Source organism: Loxodonta africana, chromosome 15, assembly GCF_030014295.1.
Source record: "Loxodonta africana isolate mLoxAfr1 chromosome 15, mLoxAfr1.hap2, whole genome shotgun sequence".
Taxonomy (NCBI): domain Eukaryota; kingdom Metazoa; phylum Chordata; class Mammalia; order Proboscidea; family Elephantidae; genus Loxodonta; species Loxodonta africana.
The window spans coordinates 54,898,906-54,925,780 of NC_087356.1; the positions used below are offsets into that span (position 1 = coordinate 54,898,906).

At 40.6% G+C, this 26,875-nt stretch overlaps 1 protein-coding gene and 1 pseudogene across 1 annotated transcript in view; both read left to right on the forward strand.

Annotated features, from left to right (window-relative positions):
- PRDM10 (PR/SET domain 10) overlaps positions 1-26,875 on the forward strand; it is a 123,150-nt gene that overhangs the window by 818 nt on the left and 95,457 nt on the right. The window lies entirely within an intron of this gene.
- LOC135227801 (non-histone chromosomal protein HMG-14-like) lies at positions 84-16,529 on the forward strand (annotated as a pseudogene).

Consider the following 26,875-nt stretch of genomic DNA (forward strand, 5'->3'; position numbering starts at 1 on the left):
CCGCCGGCTCTGGTCCCGCCGGCCCGGCCTGCGGCAGCGGCCTCGCGCCAGGAGGGCGGCGCGGGCGTGGCGGCCGCCCCGGGCCTGGGGCCGGCATGGTGGCGGGCCCTGTTAGGTGGGCGCCCCGCTTTGTCCTCGCCTGGCCGCGCCTCCCCCACCTGCCCGATTGCTAGTCCCTCCCCGTTCTTTATTGACCAATTGGCCTCGCGGTGGCTCGGGCAAGCCCTGAGCAAGGGTTGTGGGAAGTGGTGCGTTTGGGGTTTGCCTTGGTAAACACTGTGTCCCGGGTTTGGACAGGGCGGAGGACGGGGGGTGGTGGTGATATCGGGAGGCTGTGCCTGTGCCAACCTGTGCACGGTGTAGAGCGCACAGCTGAAGGCCCGGAGGTGAAGGGCAGGTCGCTCGCAGCCCATCCTCAACTTTGATGAAACATTGTTTGGTCCACTGTGAGGTGTTAAGTCCTCTACTAAATCAAACTGAATACTCACTGCCCTGGAGGCACATGAGCACGCCGCAGGTGAACTTTGCACGCCTTTAAACTTGCTTGGTGGATTTTCATCGGTTAGTTGGAATTCAGTTAGCTGGACCAATAGATTTTTATTCAGTGTCTGTGTACACATCAGCACACGAAGTGGGGTGGTTCTGAATGTGTGCTGAGTCCCTAATTCTGTTCTTTATTCCTGTTCAAATCTTGCCTGTCTCCACCTGGAAAGTTATGTCCTTTAAAAATGGTAGTTAACCTTCATTAAAAACAATCACTTAGAACTGTTTTGTGGCTTCTTTTCCTGTTCTGTTCCTTCTTGTTATCATCCCACATTTGTTGTAAGCCGTTTGAAGACAGGAAGGGTATTATACTGTACTTTTTTGTACTTTCCTGCCTAACCCCCTCCAGCACCACAATTATTTATACATTGATCAGCCATGCTTATTTATTACTTTAAAATTGAGAAAATAAATTAAAAAAAATTAGGATTTCATGGGGGCTAAGCAGTGTCTAAAGCAGCGCTTATTCAATCTGGCGTGTTTAGAAAGCAACTTTATTAGGTGTTTTTACGTTTTTTTATTTTGGACGAAGTCACCTAGTGACTCCTCTCATTTTTGCTTGGTGCATTCGCTCTTTGCCATGCCATGTTATTTGTTTCATTAGGGTGCTTAACGAATTTCTGTGTTTCCAAAGAAGCCATTTTTAGTGTTTTTAACCCTTTGTAGCATGGTTCATCATATATCAACGTGTGTATTGTACATGGAAACCCTGGAGGCGTAGTGGTTAAGTGCTACGGCTGCTAACCAAAGGGTTGGCAGTTCAGATCTGCCAGGCGCTCCTTGGAAACTCTACGGGGCAGTTTTACTCTGTCCTATAGGGTCGCTATGAGTCGGAATCGACTCGATGGCACTGGGTTTGGTTTTTTTGTTTTGATATTGTACATCTGAATGTAACTGAGTTGTATTGTGGATAAGATTCCTGTTCTCAAGGGCCCTGAAATGCTTTTTACATAGAAATTATGGTAGCATACCAATGCAGTACAATTCTCAATAGATTGGCACTGCCTCAGTTTTCACTTGCCTAAGTTTATTGGTCCCCCCCCCCGGTTTTAAAAATGATGCATTATCATTGTAGAAAACATAGAAGCAGTATCTAAAGTAAAAATCACCTAAAGTACAATTATCTAAATAATTCCTGCTGATATTTTGGTATGTTTCACGTTTTTTTCTGTGTGTGTTTGTGTCTCCTGGGTGACGCAAACGGTTTGCTGTCATCTACTAACCTAAAGATTGGTGGTTCAAACTCATCCAGCAGCACCGCAGAAGAAAGGCCTGGAGATCTGCTTCCGTAAAGATCACAGCCAAGAAAACCCAGTGGAGAAGTTGTACTCTGTAACACATGGGGTTGCCATGAGTTGGGGGTGGACTTGATGACAATGGGTTTAGTTTATGTATAAAACATTTTTTTAAATAGAAAAAAAATTTTTTTTTGGTGAAAATATTGTACAAAACATTTTTACGTACTTGGCATCATAATGTGGAAACCCTGGTGGTGTAGTGGTTAAGTGCTACTGCTGCTAATCAAAAGGTCAGCAGCTCAAAACCACCAGGTGCTCCTTGGAAGCTCTATGGGGCAGTTCTACTCTGTCCTGTAGGGTCGCTATGAGTCGGAATCGACTCGACGGCAACAGGTTTCATTTTTTTTTTTTTTTAATCTGGTTTTTGTATGTATATGTGTACCTGTGGACTTCACTGATCATTTGCCGCTCCCAGTGGTTTCTCCCATTATCTCAAGGACACATCATGAAATCCTCTGAATTAAAATAACTTTAATATTTTAATTCATTTTACTTTTAAAAAGCATAACCTAATTAATGGAGATAAGGTTCTGAATTGATCAAAGTGTTGAGAACTACTGAGCATGGTTTTTGGTTTCCTTAATAATTTTATATTTTACTCATGGATAAATACTTGGTAACTGGAAAATTTCATTTGGTAAAAACGATAAACTTTAATATCCTGTCATTGCAATGTTTGAATTGTTTAGTCACAGTTTGTTTTAAATTTGAATGTGGATGTATTTTGATCTATTACCACTAAAATATCACCCTCCCCCCCCACAAAAAAGTATAGACCCCCACCGTGTCTAGCAATTTGTATGTTTTTCACCCGCAGCATCTATTGGTTACTTTTTAAATTTATCATAGGTACTTTCTTAGATTAGTGAACAAGAATTTGGTATCTAGGAAGTCAGTGAGTTAAGAAGAGGGAAATGTTAAAAAAAAAAAAAAAAAATGTTGGCTACAATCAAATCTTTTCAGAATGGTCCCAGCTTGAATTCTTCTCGGGGTAGGATGGAGAAACTTTATTATTTTGGTCATTCTTCTGGTTGGCACTGTTGACTCCTTCCTCTCCTTTACTCTGGAATCAAACCATTTACTTGGTTTCCTTGGACTACTGCTACAGTGTATCTAGCCTCTATCTTTTTTATTCTCACTGCTACAGCCCTATTTCAAGACTTGTCTGGAACAGTCTGAACTGGAGCCTCTCCAGTTTATTTCCTACAGTCCCTTCTTTGACATGGATACCGCACTATTAGTCCTAAAACATTATTTCAGTTCCCTCTCCAGAATTCTTCAGTGGCTTCCCATTGCCCATACATGTGTAGATTTAAAATTTGTTCAAGTTGCGGAAGGCACCAGGAAGTTCTTTTTTGATAACTTTGAAATCGTCAGTTTAGGGAACTGAGGGGTGAGGAAATAGGGAGGAGGGAAGTTAGAGATAATCAATCCCAAATCACAGGGAAAACAAGTCTAACTAAAATGTGAAAATAATCATTATAAAATCGATACTGCACAATAATTTAAGAACTGAAACGTATAGATTGCTAACAGTTACTATTGTTTGTCATTCCTTTCTTAGTTGAACTCATTTATTTCAAACACTAGATATTGGAGCTAAATACTCCCTTTCTTAGCCTATGCCTGTCACTTTCACCCTCTGACTCAGATATTGGAATCCACAACCTTGAGCTCTGCCTCTTCCCTGCGATGATCTTTAGAAGAGCAGTCCCTTAGATCTGCACTGTCCAGTATGGTAGCCATTAGCCACATGTGGCTGCTGAGCTCTTGATATGTGGCTAATGCTGAAAGTGTAAGATACACATTAGATTTTGAGATTAAGTATAAAAAAGAACGTAAAATACCTCAATTTAAAAAATATTGCCTGTATATTGAAATGATAGTAGATACACACCTGCTTCTTATCGACTATCTCGTTATCTGACATTTTGCACTTACCATGAGAGTAAAAAAATCTATTGTCTATTTTGTGCATTAACAGTGTATGTCTGGCAGTAACAAATGCTCTGGCTGTGATGGTGAAGGTTATGTGTCACCTTGACTCAGCCATGATTCTCAGTGGTTTGGCAGTTATGTAGTGATGTAATTTGTCATTTATGTAATGATGTAATTTGGCAGTATGTAACAGTAGAGTCATCCTTCATTTTGTGATCTGATGTGATTATCCTCCATTTTCACATAATGCCAATTTTTGCATAATGACCTGGTTTTTGGAACCTAACCATGTTGATAAGTAAGGAATGGGTATACTGGGTTAAATAAAATACAATATTACATTTAATTTGTATGTTTCTACTTTTTAAAACTGTGGCTACTAGAAATTTAATATTACATAAATGGCTTGCATTTGTGGCTTGCATGATATGTCTGTTGAACACCCCTGCCTTAGACTTAGTCTGATAAGGGTAGGGTTGGTAAGACATAATATAATGTATTATCTTTTGGTTTCTATATACCAAACTATACTTGATATATAGTTGTATAGTTTCAACTAATAGATACTTGTAATGTGTAGATGTGTCTGATTTTTCTAGTGCTGAGGATAGCTCTCACAAAAGCACTATTATTCTTTTGAAGAATAGACTTAATCTGAAAACCACTTCCAGATAATTGACTGTTATTGAATTAATATATTCAATTAATCATTTAAACTTAAATAATAAAATGACATCTGTGAGCATGTAGAAGTTGAGCTAAGCATAATCAGCTGAATTTCCCCAAGCTAGATCTGCTACTTATTAATTTTTAAATAATTTACCATTTTTCAAAGATTAAGAAATATTTCTATGAGAAACTTGAAACTAAAGAAGCTCACAATTTTATTTTTTCTCCAATGATTTAGGTAAGGGCCACAATAGTTTGACTCTAAGGGTGGAACACTTTGGATTAACTCATGGGACAACTATCCTTTTAAACACAGTTGGAGCATCATAGCCTACAGATAAAATCCACGTTCTTTTTACTTCTGTATTTGAAAACTTTGACAGCTTTGCCATAACCTACCTTTGTAGATGCATTTCCTTTTACTGCTCTGTGTGGTTTGAGAAATGGTATAGCATTTAATGCCATGGACTCTGGGGTCAAAGGAGCCTACTAGATTCATAGCTCAACTGCTTACTAACTGTGATCTTGGGCAAGTTGCTTAACTTCCGTAAGCCTTATTTTCCTTATCAAATCATTTAATTAGTCTTAATTATTAATAAACCAAAACCAAACCCATTGCTGTCAAGTCGATTCTGATTCAGTGACCCTATGAGGACAGCTATAGTAATTTAGACAGTGTGATATTGGCACTGGGACAGACTAATAGATCAGAGCAACATGTCAGAAGCAGTATTCAGGCACTTGGTTTATGGCATAGGCGCCATGGCAGAGCAACAGGAAGGGAGGGACTTTCTATTAAATGCTGCTGGGCTAATTGGCCATCCATATAGAAAAAAAGTTTAATCGGCCCCCTGCCTCACATCGTGCACAAAATCATTTTCAGGTGGATTAAAACCTAAATGTGAAAGGCAAAACAATAAGGCTTTTAGAATTTAATGTAAGAGAATATTTATGACCCTATTATATTATAGAGAAGGTTTTTTTAGACAAGACACTACATGCACTAATAGAATAATGGACAAAAGTCTTGCATAGGCACTTCAGAAAAAGAGGACCCCAAAAGGCTAATAAACCATCAAAAGGTGTTCAACTTTGTTAATAAAAACCAAACCAAATCCATTGCCATCGAGTCAATTCTGACTCACAGTGACCCTATAGGACAGAGTAGAACTGCCACATAGGGTTTCCAAGGACTGCTTGGTGGATCTGAACTGCCAACCTTTTGGTTAGCAGCCTGAGCTCTTTACCACTGTGCCACCAGGGCTCCATGCACACTCTAAAACCCAGCAATTCCACTGCGAGAGAAATGCCTGCCCATGAGACGAAAAATATTTGGTGTAATTTATTTTCACAATACAAATTGATTCAATTAATATTTCCTTGGTGCTATGTTCTGTTTGGAGCCCTGGTGGCACAGTGGCTAACAGATTGGGTGCTAATCAAAAAGGTCAGCAGTTAGAATCCACAAATCCACAAGCTGCTCCTTGGAAACCCTAATGGGGCAGTTCTTCTCTGCTGTATAGGGTCGCCGTGAAGTGGAATAGACTCAGTGGCCAACAGGTTTGTTTTTTTTGGTTTATGTTATGTTTTCAGCACACAGGTAGTTTTTTTTTTTTTTTTTTTTTGACTAACAGTGATTATATGTTATTTATACTTTTCTATTTGCTGAGTATTTTTAATAAAATCTTCCATCCTATCTCTTCTTCAGTTCCTAAAAGCAACGATGGTCACATAATAGCATTTAACAAATATCATTGTAGTTGTTAAATTATTATTTGAATTTTTACAGTGGGTACTTCACTGTGGCTTTTTTGTTACCTCAACTCTCTGACTATTATTTGCTCAGTTAAGGCTGTTTGTGGGTTTGGTAAATTACAGCCTCCTCTGTTTCCCTTAAGGTTAAATCTAGCCTAGTGATTGCATCACCTGATGTGAGACCAAGGCGACAGAAACAGGTCCAAACCATGCTTGGATTTTGGCCGCTTTGCCTAGGATGCAGAGAAGGGAAAGAACATTTAAGCTCTGCAGTAAAAGAGATCTGGGTTTAAATTTCATGTATCAGCTTTACAACCTTGGACAAATATTAATTCTTGGTTGTTGTGAGAATTAATTGAGACCGGGTATTTAAAGGCCATCTCACAATGCCTGGACTGTGGTAGGTGCTCAGTAAATGGCAATAAAAACCCATTGCCGTAGCTGTAATTATTACTGTCCCATTAGTTTTTTAGTTAAGAAACATTGAATTTCTGTAGGGTGCATTGTCAATCAGATGGACTATGACGATGCTGATATTTAAAATAAAGAGCTGCACCTGTTAAGTGATCCTAATTTTGTGGTCTCATTTAGCTCCTTTACTGGATTTGCAAATGAATCCAACGTGTTTTAGGCTGCACCTGAGTGGAATGGTCCCTTTAAGCATTTGCAAGGAGCAGGGATGGCTGAGATTCTAAACAGCTACCTGATGCTAGTGTTTTGTCTCACCATGTGAAAGAAAATGCTAATCACGTAGTTTTAAAATTCTAGCAATTTTAAGTTGCATTCTACGTATCTTCTAGTGGAGAGAGTTGAGAAGTTAAAGAAAACCCAAATGCCTGTGGTTAGGAGGCATTTATTCTCAAATCAGTTGTTTAATAATGAAAATGTATTAACTTGTCTTTTAATTGAAAATAAGATTTTGGGGGATAAAATGCCTTTGTGACCTAATACTTAGCCTGTTGTGATCATAATTTAAATAATTGTCAATGTTTGTAATGTGCTCTGTGTACCGTGCTGTAACAGACCTTATCCCACTTTGTCTCAACAGTGAGCCTGTGTGTTAGCAAATGCAGCTGGTCTTAGTCCTGTTGTCAAGATAAAGAAATTTTACTTGCCTTCAAAGTCAGTATTTTCCTACTACTCTGTACCAAGAAAACACTTGAAGAAATACCCTGGCTAGTAGAAGATAACTCTAATCACTAGACCAGTGACTGCTGGGCTGTCTATGGGAGTTTTACTAAGATGGAGGAGGTTGAAATTCAGTAGATTACGAGTATTAATTATAAGCTAATAAGACAGAGTTTTCATGAGGGCAGTAGCTGCCTCAATAACGTTTAACATTTCATCTCTCTGGGCTCACAAGCTTGTTAAGCACATCCTTATTTTTGGCCACTCTGTGCTTCACATTTAACTTTGCAAACAAGAGCCTGGGGGACAGGAATAAGAATTTGAAAAGAAGCGATAGCCGAGGCCCACATTAACCTGCTCAGGGGGTCGGAGCGGAGAATTGAATATAAAAGGAATCACTTCAAACCAATACCAATTTGCTTTTAAGTCCTGGGTCAGCCTCGTATTTCTGTCCGTTTGAACAAAACATTGCACTTTTCAGGAGTTGATTTCTTTTTTTGAGGTAGAATGAACAGGTGGTTTCACGTTTTGTTTGTATTATACTTAGAGTGTTAAATTATAAAAATTTTGCTCTAGAATAATTGTCCTTCAAGCAATTTTAATAGTTACTGTCTTTTTTTTTTCCCAGCTAAACGATTTTAAAGAACTTGAATTTATTTAGGAAATAGCTTACTATTTAAAATTATGGCTCTTTATGTTACCCAGTATTTGTGATCGTTGAGTCACAGTTACCAATCAGAACCAACTGTGAGGACGGCTTTCAGGGCTTCAGAATACCACCTGAAAGTGTCCTACTTAGTTACTGCAATTGCTAAACTCAACAAAGGAGCTTTAGACGAGTAGGCCAGATAGCTTCAGGTGCACAGGTGTACCAGCGCCTCAGATTGTAGCTCCCCTGCCATTTGTCTTGCAAATAAATGCTACTGTTCATAAAGGGAGCTGGAGAGACCGTGCTTGGATCTATGTAAATCCGTTATCTATAGTCAGAAAACAAGGATGTGTGCTCAATATTCTTTGATGACTCACTACAGCAATCTTTCAGATTCCTGTTCCCCTCCATCTCCCCTGATTGACTGAATCATCTCCAGGGCTTCCACCCTAGAATCTGTGTTTTCACCCTTCGCCCTTGATAATTCTGATAAAACCAGTTCATGAACTTTGGGGACTGGAGGCCAATGAATGAAGTTTAAATCCCCGAACTTTCACCTGAGGTCTTTTATAGACCCCAGTGCCAGAGGCTTTTCTCTCAGTTACCAGTCCCTGCACCTGCCGTCTGTCCTCTTGGGTCTGAACTTAATCTGGTTTCACCAGAAATGCCGTCAACATTCGCTCCATAGCATAATATGGCCCAAATACCACTTTCCCCTGTTACCCCCTGGAATTCATTTCTCTTAAGGTTCTTTCTGTTTATGCCAAATGGCTGCCTAGAGTTTGCATCAATTTAAAGTCCCATATCCACTCTTTGTTTTTTCATAGCTTTACCTACCATACAGTTCACTCATTTAACACGCACAATTTAATGAATTTTAGTATATTCACAAAGTTGTGCAATGATCACCTCAGGCAATTTTAGATCATTTTTATTACCCCAGAGAGAAACCCAGCACCTTTTAGCTGTCACCCTCCAAAACCCCCACCCCCTTCCCAGCTCCTGGCAACCATTAATCTACTTTCTGTCTCTAAAGATTTGCCTATTCTGGGTATTTCGTATAAATAGAGTCATACAGTATGTGGTCCTTTGTGACTGGCTTCTTTCACTTAGCATCGTGCTTTCAAGGTCCACCCGCGTTGTAGCGTGTATCCGTACTTACTTTTTTTTTGGTGAATAACATTCCATTGTACAGATATACCACATTTTATTTATCCATTTATCAGTTGGTGGACATTTGGGTTGTTTCCACCTTTTGGCTATTACGAATAATGCTGCTATGAACATTTGTGTACAGATTTCTGTGTGGACATACGTTTTCATTTCTTTTGGGTATATCCCTAGGAGTGGAATTGCTGGGTCACATGGTAATCTTTTGAGGACCTGCCAGACTTTTCCAAAGTGGCTGTACCATTTTACATTTCAACCAGCTGTGTATGAAGGTTCCAATTTCTCCATGTCCTTGCCAACACTTGTTATTATATGTCTTTTTGATTACAGCTGTCCTAATGGGCTTAAAGTGGTATTTCATTGTGGTTTTGATCTGCCTTTCCTTAGTGACTAATGATTTTGAATATCTTTTCATGTGCTTATTGGCCATTTGTGTATCTTCTTGGAGAAATGTCTATTCGGATCTTTTGCCTGTTTTTTTAATTGAGTTGTTTTTTATTACTGAGTTGTAAGAGTTCTTTACATATTCATTTTATATGTTGATACCACTTTAATTATGCATTGTACTCTGTGTCTCAGTTTTCTCAGCTGCAGTACTTACTACCTCAGGGTTGTTGAGAGATTAGATGAGATAGTACTTGTAAAGGCTGTGGAACGGTTTGTTCCTAGCCTGTGGTAAGTGTTCAGTATGTCGTATCATTTATCGGGGTTTACCATCTTGTTAATGAAATGCTTGTTTCTGACCCCTCTATTTCCGTAATTAACAGAAAGGTGAACAACCTGTGTGTTCAGACTGGACCATACGGAGTATTCATTCCCACTAGTGTGGAAGGTTTATATCGCTCCAGTGACTTGTAACAGTTCACCCTGCAGTGACTGGAAACAGGAGTCTTGTCTCAAACTAAAACAATCTTGAGCTCTGGCAGCGGCGGGAGGGGCAGTGGCGAGGCAGCTGAGCTTGGGGAAAGCTCTCGGCCGCCACGTCCCTCAGGCACCAGCACGGGCCCTCCGCGCAGCCAAGATGCCAGGATGCGCAAAGGGAAGGCCTCTCGGCCGGGGCTGGTGAAGGAGGAGCCTCAGAGGGAACCGTGAGGTTGTCCACTAAACCTGCTCCTGCAAAAGTGGAAACGAAGCCAAAATAGGCAGCAGGAAAGGATAAACCTTCAGACAAAAAGTGCAAACAAAAGGCAAAAGGGCAGCAAAAGGAAAACACGCAGAAGTGGCCAACCAAGGAATTAACGATTTCCCTGCAGAAAATGGAGAAACTACAGAGGAGGAGCGTCCAGCCTCTGATGGATAGGAGAGAAAGAAGTCAAGTCTGATCAGTGTTCGTCTACCGTGTCTTATCAGTGGTCTCTGTCTTGCCCTCTTGTACAATCCAGAGGAGTATTTTTATGAGCTGTTTTGTAAATGCAAGTTTTTTTAGTACCGCTAGAAATATTTTTGAGAAGAAGGATATACTATCTCATTCCATATTTTAAGTGTAAATGCTTTTTTTAAGAGGTGAAATCATTTGCTGGTTATTTTTTGATATAACCAGAAAGTAGTGGATGTTGAACTGTGGGAGGCTTTGACCTTCTTGGGTGTCAACAGTCCATAGGTTGGGGGGGGTGGTTATATCCCATAATATGAAGCATAATTAATGGCAATTTGGGGTGGCAGTCATGCATTTATATGTCTTGAATATTACTTCTGTGTTGTTTTCCAGTAGAATTGTTTCCTAAAGAAAACAGCTTCCTGGTCATGGCTCTCCCTGTCAGTACCGTGCGCTTTGTAACGTCCTTGGTCGTGGTGATCCAGTTTTCCCAGCAACTTTGTTATGTGCTGAGAAAGGCCGAACATTGGAGTGTGTAGTGTATGTGACATTAAACTGTGAATTAGTGGGACTTATGATGTAACAGCTTATCGACAATGGAAGATAATTGGTACTTGATATCCTCTTAAGGAAAATTTGCCTCCAAATTCAAAGCTGGAATTTAGAAAAGAATTGTAACTACACATGGGTTTTTAGATTTTTGGTATGTACATAAGAATTGCGTACAGATTGTTCATAATGTCTGTACTGATTCTTAAAACAACCCATAAAATACCAATTATGAAAGAAAAAAAACTAAAATTCATGTCAGTTGGCAAGCATAGCCTGTGTGCAGTAGGAAAATATGTTTAGGACAAACTAAAATACTGAGTTCGCTGGAGAGGACGGGAATGGAATGCTGTAATGGGGCGTGGTCGTCACCATGGCAGGCTACTTGAAGGTCATTTTTTTTTTTTAAATAATTTTTATTGTGCTTTAAGCGAAAGTTTACCAATCAGGTCAGTCTCTCACACAAAAACTTATATACACCTTGCTACGTACTCCCAATTACTCTCCCCCTAATGAGACAGCCCGCTCTCTCCACTCTCTCTTTTCGTGTGTGTCCATTTCGCCAGCTTCTAGCCCCCCTACCCTCTCATCTCCCCTCTAGGCAGGAGATGCCAACATAGTATCAAGTGTCCATCTGATCCAAGAATCTTCCTCCTCACCAGCATCCCTCTTCAACCCATTGTCCAGTCCAATCCCTGTCTGAAGAATTGGCTTCGGAAATGGTTCCTGTCCTGGGCCAACAGAAGGTCTGGGGGCCATGACCACTGGGGTCCTTCTAGTCTCAGTCATACCATTAAGTCTGATCTTATGAGAATTTGGGGTCTGTACCCCACTGCTATCCTGCTCCCTCAGGCGTTCTCTGTTGTGTTCCCTGTCAGGGCAGTCATCAGTTGTGGCTGGTCACCATCTAGTTCTTCTGGTCTCAGGATGATGTAGTCTCTGGTTCATGTGGCCCTTTCTATCTCTTGGGCTCATAATTGCCTTGTGTCCTTGGTGGTCTTCATTCTCCTTTGATCCAGGTGGGTTGAGACCAATTGATACATCTAAGGTGGCTGCTTGCTAGCGTTTAAGACCGCAGATGCCACTCTTCAAAGTGGGATGCAGAATGTTTTCTTAATAGATTTTATTATGTCAATTGATTTAGATGTCCCCTGAAAGCATGGTTTAAAGGTTGTTTTAAGGTACCAGATATTACCTAAGTACTCACCACAGGCCCATCACAGGAGGAAATACTGTCTACGTGTGGTTTCTACCAGTTGTCATCACCCCGGAACCTCTGCCTGTCCTCTTAGCTAATGACAGAAGTACATTCTGGTCCCAGGCCAGCCCACCACGGACTTTCTCATGTCAACTTGAGGCTACTTTTTTACCCCTGTGAGCTTGACTCCTCTGCGTCAGTGGGGATGACAACATCTGGGCTAATCTTACAGTGTTGTTATGGGAACAGCACAAGTTGTAGATAGGAAAGCATTTCGTATACTGTAAAGTACAGCTGTGTACCAAGGTATATACCTTGGGTTATAAGAATTGGACTTTTCAAAAACTTTTTTTAACACCTTGTTTGACATATAAGGTATTCTTTGCATTTACAAGGACTGATTTTCATTTTTTTGTGCCTTGGGAGCAGCTGCAGCTGAGCTCCAGGCATCTTTGCAGTTATATAGTTGGTGTGAGTTCAAGTGTCCTCAGAATATTCTGATTTGCTAATTTACAGTATTACCACAAAATCAAAACTAAGCCTGTTGCCACTGAGCCAGTTTCAACTCAACAACTCTGTAGGACATAGTAGAACTGCCCCATGGTGTTTCTCAGGCTGTAAATCTTTATGGAAGCGAACTGCACAACTGGTGGGTTTCAACCACTGGTCTTTCGGTTAGTAGTCGAGCACTTTAACCACTGTGCCACCATATGCATAATTTACTTTTTTTTCATAGTATTTTTTTCTTTCAGTTCATTGAAGGGTTCAGTTATAAACATTCATATCTTAGTTTTTAACTAAACGTTTATAAAACTTAGTTTTTAACTGTGGAAACAGTACATGTGCCATTATTTTGAATGGTTGTACATTTTTTATTTATGAGAATTCATCCTAAGAGGGTTTTGTTAAGGAACGAATTTTCCTCTGAAGGCAGGGGAAGACTGTACTGTAAGTTCATTCTAGAAGCTGTTGTTGATAGCCGCCAGTGACTGGCTCGGCCCCAGGTGCTAAGGATGACCACGAAGCAGTCAGGTAAGGTTCTCTGGGAGTCCAGCAGAGGGGTATCAGACAATGCACAAATATGTAAAGAGCTCAACTGATGATCAGTGCTTTGCTGAGCATAAAGGAGAGTAACGTAAGAGCCAGTGATCAGGAAGGCCTGCTGAGGAGGTGACATTGACCCTGAGAGCTGAAGAATGAGAAGGAGGTAGGCATTCAAACCTTGAGGAGCAGTTCTGCTCTGTACACAGGGGGTCACCATGAGTCGGAACTGACTCTACGGCAGCTGGGTTTTTTCTGCCATTCAAAAATGTTGGTGAAAAGCATTCCAGGCAGAGGAGACAGGTATTGCATAAGTCCTAAAGTCTAGACTCTAGCTAAAAAAGAGAAGGAGGCCCAGAGAGAGCCCTGGCAATTTAACCTTTTGAGGCCAAGCCCGAGAAGCAGTCCAGGAAACAGCCAGGGTGAGAGGACAACCAACAAAGGGCGGTGTTAAGAAATCAGGAGAAGAAAGAGTTTTGAGGAGGTTGTGAATGTTGTGGAGAGGTTGAGTAGGATGAGAACAGTGGAGTGACTGCTGGATTTGGTGGTGAATGTAAGCATACAGCCTTAGGAGAGTGGCAGGCATTGGAGCTTGTTGGGGATGGGTGAAGGAGGGAGTGTGGAGGTAGACTAAACAGCTGTTTTAGTTTTGTGTATGACATAGGGTGGTAGGTGGTCAGGAAAGTGGGTTCAAGGGAAATTTTTGTTTAATGGAAACTTCAAATTGAAATATACATCTAGAGAAGTACACACTTTTCTTTTAATAAAGATAGGAGGTACTAGCGCATACTTGTTTGCTGATGTGAAGGTCCCTATAGAGAGAGATGAAGCCCTTGAGAGAACATGGAGCAGTTGGTCTTTGATCAAATTGGGGACGTTTCTTCCCTTGTCATAGGAAGGGAGGCAGAGAGTGGATAAGGAGGGGTGGGGGGAATTTGAGGAAATATCTGCCTGGTTGGCTTTGTATTCTCAATGGAATGTGAGTCAGGATATCAACATCTGTGGGTCAAGGTGGTGAAGGAGAAGCCTGAGGAGAAAGGAGAAGACCAGGAACATCCTTTTTGGAGAGGAGAACCTGAGTATAATACAAAAGTATAATAGGCTTGGTAGTCAGTGTTACATGCTCATTTGAGATCTGTGACCCTGAATTTAAAGCAGGACTGGCCAATACTTACATAAGATTTTCTCCAGCAGTGGTTATGACATGGCATAGGTGGCGGTAAGAAAGTGTATAAGAGGGTGATTGATTATAAGATGGACTTCAGAATCTCAGCCAATAAAGGCATGTATGTTGTTTGACTCTTGTAGCTGCCTGGAGTAGGGTGTGTCCTTCTTATAGTTTAGTGTAGTGCTGTACTCAGTAAGTGGGAAGGAATGTGTCTTCATTTGTACCCTTTCAATTTGGTTGTCTCTTCCTGAACCCCCCTCTCCTGTCTACACTCAGCTAACTCTTGGAAGATTAGGATTAATTTATTGAAATAATTATAATTTAATGTCTTTTCAAAATGAAAATAGGTTTTGTATTTTAAAATGACACTATTAAAAAGTATTCAGAAAATATCAAAAGCTATAAAGAAGTAAAGTAAAAATTATTCAAATTCAATTTTTTAGAGATCACCATGGTTAACATTTTGGTGAGTACCGTATTCCCAAAGACATTTTTTTTTTAGGATCATCTCCATATTTTATTTGTCTTAATTGAACTTTAGATGAAGGTTTATAGAACGAACTAGTTTCTCATCAAACAGTCAGTACACATGTTGTTGTGTGACATTGGTTAACACTCTCCCTTCTCTACCCTGGGTTACCTATTACCAGGTTTCCTGTTCCCTTCTGCCTTCCAGTCCCTGCCCCTTTAGGGGCTGGTGCACCCCTTTAGTCTTGTTTTTTTGCATGGGCCTGTTCAATCTTTGGCTGAAGGGTGAGTCTCAGGAGTGACCTCGTTACTGACCGGGTAGGGTGTCCAGGGGCTATACTCTCAAGGTTTCTTCAGTCTGTGCCTAAGACATTTCTTGATGTATGAATATATAGTTGTCTTTCCACATTTATCTGTAACTTAAGTCTTTTTTTATTAGGGTATTCTTGGTAAAAGAAAAGGTCTATCAGTAGGGGAATATATAAGTAAACTATTGGCACATCCATTAGCTGTTAAAAACAATGAAGTAAATCTCTACGAACCAATCTGAAAAGATGCCCACAGTATATTAGCTTAAAAAAAATAAGCCATGTAACCATATATAAAGTATGATTCGATTTGTGCCTAAGCATATGTGTGTGTTAAAAGAGCTTGTTTTGTGTGCTAGGTTTGTATGTCATAGAGCTGTGTCTAGAAGGACACACACTAAAACTCAACAGTAGGTAGGTGCATCTGGAGAGTGGGGCAGGCTAGCAGAGGGTAGCTTTGATTTCTTTTATAGTAATGTACTTTTATCATTTTAAATTTTACTTATTATTTTAATAATTATTATCCAAATAGTTCTATACTGTCAGAATTTTAAAGGTTTATTTGAGAAGTAATCCATGCTCACTATAAAATATAAATCCATCTTTCAGGCTTGTAGCCCAAAGATTATGAGAGAAAGCCCGGTTCTTCCTGTTTCTGGAGCGCTCAACAGCTTAGTCGTGTACAAAGTGTGATTGATAATCTGTGGAGGTCTATTTCATAATAATTAAGTAAATGGATTTCATTTCTGTTGTGCCAACAGTTTTTAAGACAGTACTTGTAGAAAGTGATGCATGTGAAAGAATATTTAATATATATAATTTCAAAATTAGCAGAATTACATTTTAATAACAACACAGTGTTGTTAGGTCTTGTATTCTAAGGCTTTCCCATTGCTTTGTGTTCTATGATAAAGAAGTGATATATTTAGTGATTCTGGTTATATCTTGATTACATTATGTCAAATATGCCATATGACAGTGTTTTTGTTACTGGGGTTACCCATTACCGGGTTTCCACAAGTTCTCAAATTTTTGAGCAACGCAGTAGTAAGGTAAATGGAGTAAAGTTTTTCATGGTCTCACTCCTTTGGGATTGCCCTCAGTTTTCTATCAAGGCAGCCAGGTCTTGAGGGACCAGGTCCTAGAGAAGGGACAGTTAGTGAAACGAGCCCAGCTCTGCGCCTGCTTTTCTCCTTAGAGCGTTTGCTGGTTCTAGGGGTAGGAAAAGAGGCTGCCAAGTGGCCAGGGAGGTGCTGAGAGGCAGAGAAGCCAGCAGAGCTTTAGGAAATCTCATGGGTCTGGGGGGATTAAAAAAAAAAAAAAAAAAACTGGTTCATGGCTGCTAAGGCAGCCAGCATGGAAGGGGCCAAGATCCTGGAGACGAGGAAGGTACAGAGAAGAGAACCTGACAACCAGCCCTGGTTTCCGCTCAAGGCATTTGCTGACCCAGCTCTGTGCTGGTCCAGAGGCCAAGAAATCAAGCAACAAAGCCACTGAAAAGCAGAGTGGAGTTTGTCATCTCATGCTGCTGGGGAGATAGAAATTATATAGTTCAGGCCTCATAAAGGAGGAGGGTCCCTAGGAAACAACCCAGAATCTCAGCAGCAACCCCTGGAAGGTCAGACATAGGAGGAGACCCAGTCTTCCAGGGACTGCACACCAGCCTGGAGTCAGCTTGGCTGGACTGAGCTGCTCTGCCCTGCAGGCTGCGTGGGACAGGGCGCCATGACTCCTCTAGGGGCTGGGGGTGTTGTGCTTCTTGATCCAGATGCATTTGCTTAATGAACGTCTATGTTACTATCACCAGTGACCGTGGAGGGCGGCTCTTCCTCTGCTGCTTTGAGATTCGCACCTAAAATCTTGTGAGAGTAAAACAGAGGACTCTCTGGTTGTTTCTCTTTAAAATTGCCTTCGCATTTTACCAACCAAAAAGGAAAAGGCAAACATCAGGGTTTATAATTCTTTAGAACTGATACGGAGTGCTGGTTCCTTTTGAACTCCCAAGGACAATCAGCAGCCCCAGACCCCCCAGCCTCGGTTTTTCTTTCTTTAAGTGAATGAGCAATGTTCCTTTGAAGGGCCTGGTAGGGGGTTCTAATGCATTGCCAACAAGGTATCAAATGGAATGGGAAGACCAGTCTGTTTATTTTTTGGTGCATAAAAATTTTTTATCCGAACTAGGAGAAAAAAAGTCCTCATTTTGTGAGTTGACGTGAAGATTTGCTTGCATGTCTTATTTGAAGCATAAAGGGGTGCTGGTTGATTGAGACCCCTGGTTAATTGCCGCTGAAGCCCTTTGTGCACAAGAAGCTAGGTGGAGTCCTTGCGTGGTGTGAAGATTTCTGCACTGGAAATGGTGGGATGAAGTGACAAATAAATGGAGAGGGACAAGAAGGCGGAAATGACCATTTCAGACCTGCCCAGCGCGCTCATCTCCCCAGCCTGCTTTTGTCCCCTGTGTTGCCTAATCTGCTTGTTTTAAAAAACCTAGTTCAGTTCATTTCTGGTTTTCGGGTTACACATTATCTTCCTTGATGTTGGCCAGAAACGCATTGGGAAAATTTCTTTAGGGTACTTTTTAGATTGTAACAAATCCGGCCTCATCATTTTAAAAGGGCAACTGACTCTTAAATTGGTCAGCTTCTGATGGCTCACTTATCGAGCTTCTGAAGGTTTTTACTGGTACCCCCTCTGTGCCCCCCCACATAAAATTTTATTATCTGGCAGAGTTTATCTGCTATCTTGAACGTTTCATTGCAAACAATGTGAGTGGCCTTTGTGGAAGTACCTGGAGGACCCCATTTTTATCACTTTTCATTCTTTACTTTCACCCTTACGTGCCTCTGCTTACACAGAAATATTCCAAACCCATAATGACGTAATTAAAAAAAAAATTTGTGTTTGGAACCTTGTCAAAGGTTTATCCAGTGTTTTGGTTGAAAGCCTTTAGGAAAGCCTAGTTTCCCTGCTTATTTGCTTTCTCAGGAACGCTTGGTTCCTTACGCATATTTTCCCTAACTCAAATTGCGGCTGTTTTTTGTTTGTATTTTACTTCCTAGTGAATTAAAGAGACTTTCTTTTAGTCACATTACACCACCCTCACTCCTGGGTTTCCAGTAGCTCTCGGGGTGGGGTCAGAGTGGAACAGTAAAATGGACGCTGTGTCCTGACAACAGAGGGTCCTGGGGCAGACCGGGCCTGCGAATGTAGGAGTTCCTTAGTCCCCGGAAGCAGTTTCCTCCTCTGTGACCTGTAGAGCAGCACTGCCTTAGCTGTCCTACAGGGCTGAGGGGACGCGCAAATGAACAGTTAGCTATCTGTGAAGACATGTGGAAAACCTCGACAGGCAACGTTGGCCAGCGTTGTTACCTCTAACTGTTCACTTCCATTTTTTTTTCTCAGCAGTGCTAATAATTTGTTGTTATTCTTTCTAAACTTGAGAAAGTTATGCGTTGGAATATTTGGGCTTCCCCTTCTCAGCAAAAGGGAAAATTTGTGCTGAAATTTGTATAATTTTGTGATTTGTCCTTTAAAAAAAAAAACTTTTTTTTTTTTTTTTTTATTTCCACTGCTAGTTCCTGTTCACCACTTAGAACTAACTCTGGTGTTTTTTCTTTTGAGTTTTAAAACTACTTGTTTCATCCAGAAACCAGTTAAATGTAAAATCTTTACTTGTCATTTCAAGCAGTGAACATCATAGAAGTCCTTTATTTTTATTATACATGGTCTAATTTTGTCACTGTCGAATTTTAATGTCATACCTCTTAGACACGTGGTCTTCACCAGCTGCTCAGAGTAGAACACTCATTTATTATTCTGTACTACTACAGGCATCCTGAGTTGTGAGGGTTGTTGTTGGCATTAAATTAGTTAAAGGAATTGAAAAGTGTTCATTGTTAGACCAGTGTCTACCATATAAGACAAACAAACAAACAAAAAAACCACCCAAACCCATTACCGAAGAGTTGATTCCGACTCATAGCAACCCTACAGGACAGAGTAGAACTGTCGCATAGGGTTTCCAAGGAGCACCTGGTAGATTTGAACTGCTGACCTTTTGGTTAGCAGCCAGAGCTCTTAGCCACTGCGCCATGAGGGTTCCAGCATGTGGTAAGTGCTCACTAAGTGTTCGCTACCCTGGCCTGGTTGGCCCTGCCTGTACACAGTGTGTTCCCCTCTGCCTTACCCAAGGTACAGGGCCAGAATGAGAAGGGCTTTGTTTGATTGTAGGTTCTAGTGCTGCAAGTGGGATGAGAAGAGTTTAAACACCGTGTAAAAAGTGTGGCTTGACAACAGAGAACCTCTGAGGGAGCAGGAGAGCAGTGGGATGCAGACCTCAAATTCTTGTAAAAAGATCAGACTTAATGGTGTAACTGAGACAAGTAGGGCCCCGGAGGTCATGGTCCCCAGACTTTCTGTTAGCCCAAGACAGGAACCATTCCCAAAGCCAACCCTTTATGGGATAGAAAATGATATTGGTGAGGAGTCAGCTTCTTGGATCAAGTAGACACATGAGACTATGTGGGCAGCTCCTGTCTAGAGGGGAGATGAGAGGGCAGAGGGGGTCAGAACTTGGCTGAATGGACATGAAAATAGAGAGTGGAGGGAAGGAGTGTGGTGTCTCATTAGGGTGAGAGCAACTAGGAGTATATAGGAAGGTGTATATAAATTTTTGTGTGAGAGACTGACTTGATTTGTAAACTTTCACTTAAAGCACAATTAAAAAAAAAAAAAGTGTGGTGTGAGACCTGAGTTGAATCAGGTCAGAAGCCAGAGATCTAAAATATAAGTCCAGAACCAGATAATTTATGATTTAAATTGGAAGTGGGGAAAAGAGCAGTTGAAATAGGTCTACAGGGCAGGAAAGAATTCTTAAGTGAACTGGACAAAGGACTTCTTTTGTAACCCTCAAACCACCAAAGGGGGAAGACCTCCACCAGAGAGAGGGAAGTCTTAAAGGGCCTTATGTGGGTGAGGTACCACGTCAGACCAGACATCACCGTCTCTTCCTAGGACTCTACTTCTTCTTGTCCCTAAGACGTGGACAGAACAGAAGAGTTTTGACACAACATTGGCAGTAACTGCAGTCACTGCTCCTTCTTACTCACCTGCTTTGCCAGGTGCTTTATATTATAGTCACTCTGTAGTCACTCTCGGAGGGGTACCTGGAGGCAGCTGCTTTGCCCTGAGCTGGGTGTGACTGCAGTGGCCACAGGAAGAGAGCAGGGCCAATTTGCTGGGAAGAGAAAGGACTAGTGGAGGACAGAGCTGCACCTGGGTAGCCATGGGCCTACTCATGATGGGGATGGGACAGGGACCATGAAGCTCCATCTCCATCATGGGGAGCAGTCTGTGAGTACCTCTGGGGCCGCCTGAGGAGTTCCGAAGACCAGCGTTCTGGGTACTTGGTCTGGGTCCCATCTGTTCTCAAAAGGTCCCTGTTTCTTGTGCAGTCAGGGAATGGTGGGAGCATGAGAGGTGCCCCCGCCCCCTGCCGCCACCTCTGACTACCCCACAGTCCAGCTTGTTTTACCTGAGGTTATCTTTTACGGGAATTACCTTCTAGATCATTCCACTTTCACTTCTAACTCTTACCTAGTACCAGAGAACAATGTGATTTATTTTTTCTCTTTTACTCTACTTCTCCCATCTTTCCCCCTGCCTTATTCTGCCTGTCTAGTTCTTTCTTAGTCTTTTCCCCACTTCTTCCTTTTATTCCTCTTGTCCTCCTGCCCCATATCCTCCTAACTTCATTGTTTTCCTGAAACTCTCTTTCTTCTTCCCTCCCTCCATGCCTTCCCTCTTTTTCTTTCTCTTCCCTTTCACAGTCCCTTCTCTCTCTTCTCTAGTTAGGTTTCTACTTGCTCTACCAGATTTGGTTTGTGACTCAGAAGTGACCCTAATCGTTATTTCTTTCATGTAACAAACATAAAGGGCCTACCATATCCTAGACCCTGTTCTAAGCACTTTGCAAATATGAACTCACTTAATCCTCTTTACAGCTCTATGGAATCGATACGATTATTGTCTCCACCTGTGAATGATAAACCTGAGTCTGAGTGAGGTGCAGTAACTTGTGTGAGGTCAACCGTTAGTGAGGAGTGGAGCCAGGATTGGAATCCAGAGTCCCTGCCCTGACTACCCTGAGTGCAGTGGGATACTAGGGCATCCACGCCACAGGGAAGGAGTGTTATATTTCAGTGTCAGAGTAAACACAAAAAGTGCTTGCCCCACCAAGTTTTAAAATTTTTAGTAATACAGTATCCAGAAGTCTCATCTTCATATTTTCACAAGTGTTATCACCTACGTTTTCAAATCTTATTCTATTTAAAAAATCTGTTTTTCTCCAAGTACCAGCATTAAAAAAAATAATTTCATTTAATATTAATTGTAGAGCCGAAAAGTACTTTGGTGATGAGTTTATTTTGTAAAGAAGTAACTGAGTTCTAGAAATACATTTAGGTTTTGTTTCTAGCTTTGTTTAATCACCGACATTGTAACAGATCGTTCCCTAAAATTTTATTTCAATTAAATTATGAATAAATAAGCTTTTTATTTTTTATTACTTTCAGAATTAGACATAGTATATAACATAACTCTTAAGGGAACATACGAAGTGTCATTAATCAATTTAAAATCAGCACTTGGAGTTTAAGGCACACTAAAAAAAAAAAAAAATTTTTTTTAAGACCAGGTTGCTCTCTCTGCTGTACCCATCCTGGCTGGGAAGGTTTTAGCCTGTGCCACCTACCTCATTGGTTTCCTCACTCATTGCCATTTTGGTCTGTCGATTTGAACATTGTCATACAGCAGTTGCCATTCCTTGCTTGATCTTTGCAGGCTGCCTAGTTTGGGTCTTCATATGGTGCTAATTTTCCCATTTATTACTCTGTACCACATTTTTCTTTGATACACGGTTTTTATTCTGAGATTTTCAAATATCACAAGATTTAGCTCTAAAATTTTCAAAGCAGGTATTTTGTAATGAGTTAATTTGTATCTAGAAGGACTTTTGTCTCAGACACACACACACACACACACACACACACACACAATGAGAAAAAGAAAAGAAAGACCGTAAAGGAAAGTAACAAAACTTTTTTTTTTCCTGTTTGTCTTAAGAGAGAAAGCTTTTTAAAAGTTTTTAATTAAAGAAAAATTAAAAAAAAAAAAGAAAAGTTTGTATCTTGTTTAGTGACTATCATTCAAACCTTGTACAAGTTTTATATCCAGGTCTCTGCCCTCTCAAATCTTTTAAGTAGGGGGTTACCCATTTTCCTACCCTGCTGTCTGCCTTTACTGTGCTGGGATTTTGTCATTTTTTTTCCTTGATATGAGCTACAGAGCGCAAGACTGTTTCTCTAACTAGGAAGTCAAGAGCAGTAAGTTTAAAGAGATAGAACAAAGCTAAGATAAAAAGCTTTTAGGCAATGTAAAGAATGTCTTGTTAAAGAGTCATTTAAATTCTTTCCACAATAAATCTAATGGTGGCAAAGTGGTATAGGGGTGAGGGGGCTGGAATCACCTGGACTCTCAGATTCTGATTTTTGCTGTCTCTACCTTGCTATGTGCCTGGAAGTGATTCATTTAATCTCACTGCTTCTTCTATAGATAGATGTTGCTCCCCACGAGCAGTTCTCAAACTATACCCCCTCAAAACATGAGTGTTCTAGAATGGGCCAAGATGTTTTTCCATTTTAATAAAATAAATAAAGGATTGTTGTTAGTTCCTTCCAGATGGCTCTGACACTTGACAGCCTGCCTAGTCCTGTACCATCTTCGTGATCATTGGTATGTTTGAGTCCATTGTTGTGGTTCTTGTGTCAATCCATCTCATTGAGGGTTTCCCTTGTTTTCTCACCCTCTACTTTACCAAGTGTGATGTCCTTTTCTAGTGATTGGTTTTCCTGATGATGTGTCCAAGGTAAGCTAGCTGAAGTCTCACCATTCTCGCTTCTAAGGAGCGTTCTGTTTGTATTTCTTCTAAGACTGATTTGTTGGTTTTTTTGACAGTCCACAGTATATTCAAAATTCTTCACCAACACCACAATTCAAATGCATCAATTCTTCTGTCTTCCTTTTTTCATTGTCCAGCTTTTGCATGCATGTGAGGCAATTGAAAAAACCATGTCTTGTGTTAGGCACCCTAGTCATCAAAATGATATCTTTGCTTTTGAAAACTTTAAAGAGGCCTTTTGCAGCAGATCTGCCCATACAATATATCATTTAATAGGATTTTCTTGATTTTGAGATTTTTATCCCATGACATTTCATTAACACTTTGTTGCTATGGGTGACAGATGAACAAGTAGTAAAAAAGTTAGTGGAAAACTTGGGAGCACCTCACCCTGTTTAATTTAACAGTTTAAAAAAAAATGGTAAAGTGTGATTGGATGTAATTTTTATGTAACTTATATGATGGAATCCTTTGAACTGGAATCATAACATAGGTCAAGTGTCCCTAGTTTATTGGATGAGAAGTAGCACAGATTAGTGCCTAACACATGGGCTCAGTAGCCAGATTGTCCAGGCTTGTATGGCAGCTCTTCCGTATACAGGCTGTGTTACCTTGGGCGTGCCACTTAACCTCACCCTTACTCATTTCCTCACCCAGAAGATGGAGATAATAACATAGCTCCTGATAGGTCATTCTGTGGGTTAAATGAATCAATACGTGTAAATTACTTAAAATATGCCTGGTGCATAGTGTCTTAGTCATCTAGTGCTGCTGTAACAGTGGATGGCTTTAACAAAGAGAAATTTATTTTCTCACAGTCTAATAGGCTACAAAGTCCAAATTCAGGGTGTCAGCTCCAGGGAAAGGCTTTCTTTCTCTTTTAGCTCTGAAGGAAGGTCCATCAATCTTCCCCTGGTCGAGGAGCTTCTCCGTGCAGGAACTTCAGGTCCAAAGGATGTGCTCTGCTCCCGGTGCTGCTTTCTTGGTGGTATGAGGTCCCCATGTCTCTCTGCTCGCCTCTCTCTTATGTATCTCAAAAGAGATTGGCTTAAGACACTATCTGATCTTGTAGATCTCAATATAACTGCCCCAATCCATCTCATTACATCATAGTGGTAGGATTTACAACACATAGGGAAGTCACATCAGATGACAAGATGGTAGACAATCATACAATACTGGGTATCATAACATAGCTAAGTTGACAGGTATTTTGAGGGGACACAGTTTAATCCATGACACACAGTAAATGCTACACACAAGTTGTTGTTGTTAGGTGCCCTTGAGGTGATTCCAACTAATACCAACCCTGTGTTCAACAGAAAGAAACACTCCCTGATCCTGTGCCATCCCCACAATAGCTGCTATACTTGAGCCTATTACTGCAGCCTCTGTGTCAATCCATCTCATTAAGGATCTTTCTTGTTTTTGCTGACACTCAACTTTAACAAGCATGATGTCCTTCTCCAGGGACTGGTCCATCCTGAAAACATTTCCAAAGTACATCAGATAAAGTCTTGCCATCTTCGCTTCCAAGGAGCATTCTGGCTATGCTTCTTCCTAGACCGACTTGTTTGTGCTTCTGGCAGTTCATCGTATATTCAGTTTTTTTCGCCAGCACCATGATTCAAAGGCATCAATTCTTCTTTGGTCTTTCTTATTCATTGTCCAGCTTTCACATGCATATGAGGCGATTGAAAATACCATGGCTTGGGTCAGGCGCACCTTAGTCCTTAAAGTGACGTCTTTGCTTTTTAACACTTTGAAAGAGTGTCTTTTCAGCAGGTTTGCCCAATGTAGTATGTCGTTTGATTTCGTGACTGCTGCTTCCATGGGAGTTGATTGTGGATCAGTAAAATGAAATCCTTGACAACTGCAATATTATCTCCATTTATCATGATGTTGCTTACTGGTCCAGTTGTGAGGATTTTTGTTTTCTTTATGTTGAGGGTGTAATCCATACTGAAGGCTGTGGTCTTTGATCTTTATCAGTAAATGCTTCAAGTCCTCTTCTATTTCAGCAAGCAAGGTTGTATCATATACATACTGCAGGTTGTTAATGAGTCTTCCACCAATCCTGATGCCGTGACTTCATATAATCCAACTTCCTGGATTATTTGTTCAGCATACAGATTGAATAGGTATGGTGAAAGGATACAACCCTGAGGCACACTTTTTCTGATTTTAAACCAGTACCCCCTTGTTCTGTTCAATGACTGGATCTTGGTCTAAGTACAGGCTCTGCATGAGCACAATTATGTGTTCTGGAATTCCCATTCTTTACAATGTTATCCATTATTTGTTATGATCCACACAGTCAAATACCTTTGCATAGTCAATAAAACATAGGTTGGTATCTTTCTGGTATTCTCTGCTTTCAGCCAAGATCCCTCTAACATTAGCAATGATATCCCTTGTTCCATGTCCTCTTCTGAATCTGGCTTGAGTTTTTGGCAGTTCTCTGTCAATGTACTGCTGCAACCACTTTTGAATGATCTTCAGCAAAATTTTGCTTGTGTGTAATATTAATGATATTGTTCGATAATTTCTGCCTTCTGTTGGATCACCTTTCTTTGGAATGGGCACAAATATGGATCTTTTCCAGTTGGTTGTCCAGGTAGCTGTCTTCCAAATTTCTTGGCATAGACAAGTGAACACTTCCAGAGCTGCATGCGTTTGTTGAATACCTCAACTGGTATTGTGTCAATTCCTGGAGCCTTGTTTTTTGCCAGTACCTTTTTTTTTTCAGTGCAGCTTAGATGTCTTCCTTCAGTACCATCAGATCTTGATCACATGCTATTTCCTGAAATGGTTGAACATTGACCAGTTCTTTTTGGTACACGTTAGCTATTATTATGATGTGATGGAAACAAATATATTACTATTTCATGGTGTTCAGCCAAGAACACTATGACTTCAGGTGCTCTGTCATCTGAGTGCATTTTGAGAATCATGGGCCTGAACTTCTTTTCCGGTTCTGAAATTCTATTATTCTATGTCATAGAGTTGATTTTCCCATAATCTTTTTTTCTCCCTTTATATAACCCGGTGCATTAATGAACATGGTTTTTTTTTTTTTTTTGGTACATAGAATTAAATCACTTTTTTTCAGTTACCAACTGATGTTTCATCTTAGATATGCATTTAGAAGGGTTTCCTTTCTGGTTTTTGATATGAAAGTATTTTTGTATTATATGCATTAGTTAAAATTGCTATCTATTGTTAAGTACCTGATATAGTTAGGATCTTTGTCCTTATGGGTGAAGAAACTGAGGCTCAAAGAAATTAGCAAGTTGCCAAAAGTGACAAGTGGCAGATTTAGGATTTTCACCGAGGCTGGCTGATTCCAAAGCCTGCTTTAATCTAAGTAAGTGCAAGTCCAAGTTCCTATTTCAGTGCCCTAGTATTTGTGGCACCTCATTTAATAAAATCAGGCAGCCCTCTTTTCGATGGAGACTAATTTTCATGAAAGTGTTCCTGAAGGATGCTCTATTGTATACTTGTGTCAGCAAAAGTCACCATACAGCTGTACACATTCATTCAATGAAAGATGAAAGAAAAAATAAGCGCTTATTTGTTCATCAGGCCTGCGAGCCTTTGTGCCCAGCCACTCACTGTTTGACCTGGGGAAACCTTCCTGTAAGACACACTTCTGCCCTAGCACTGTGTTGAGGAGTTGTGTGTGTGTGTGTGTGTGTGTGTGTGTGATGGAGGGTGTCTT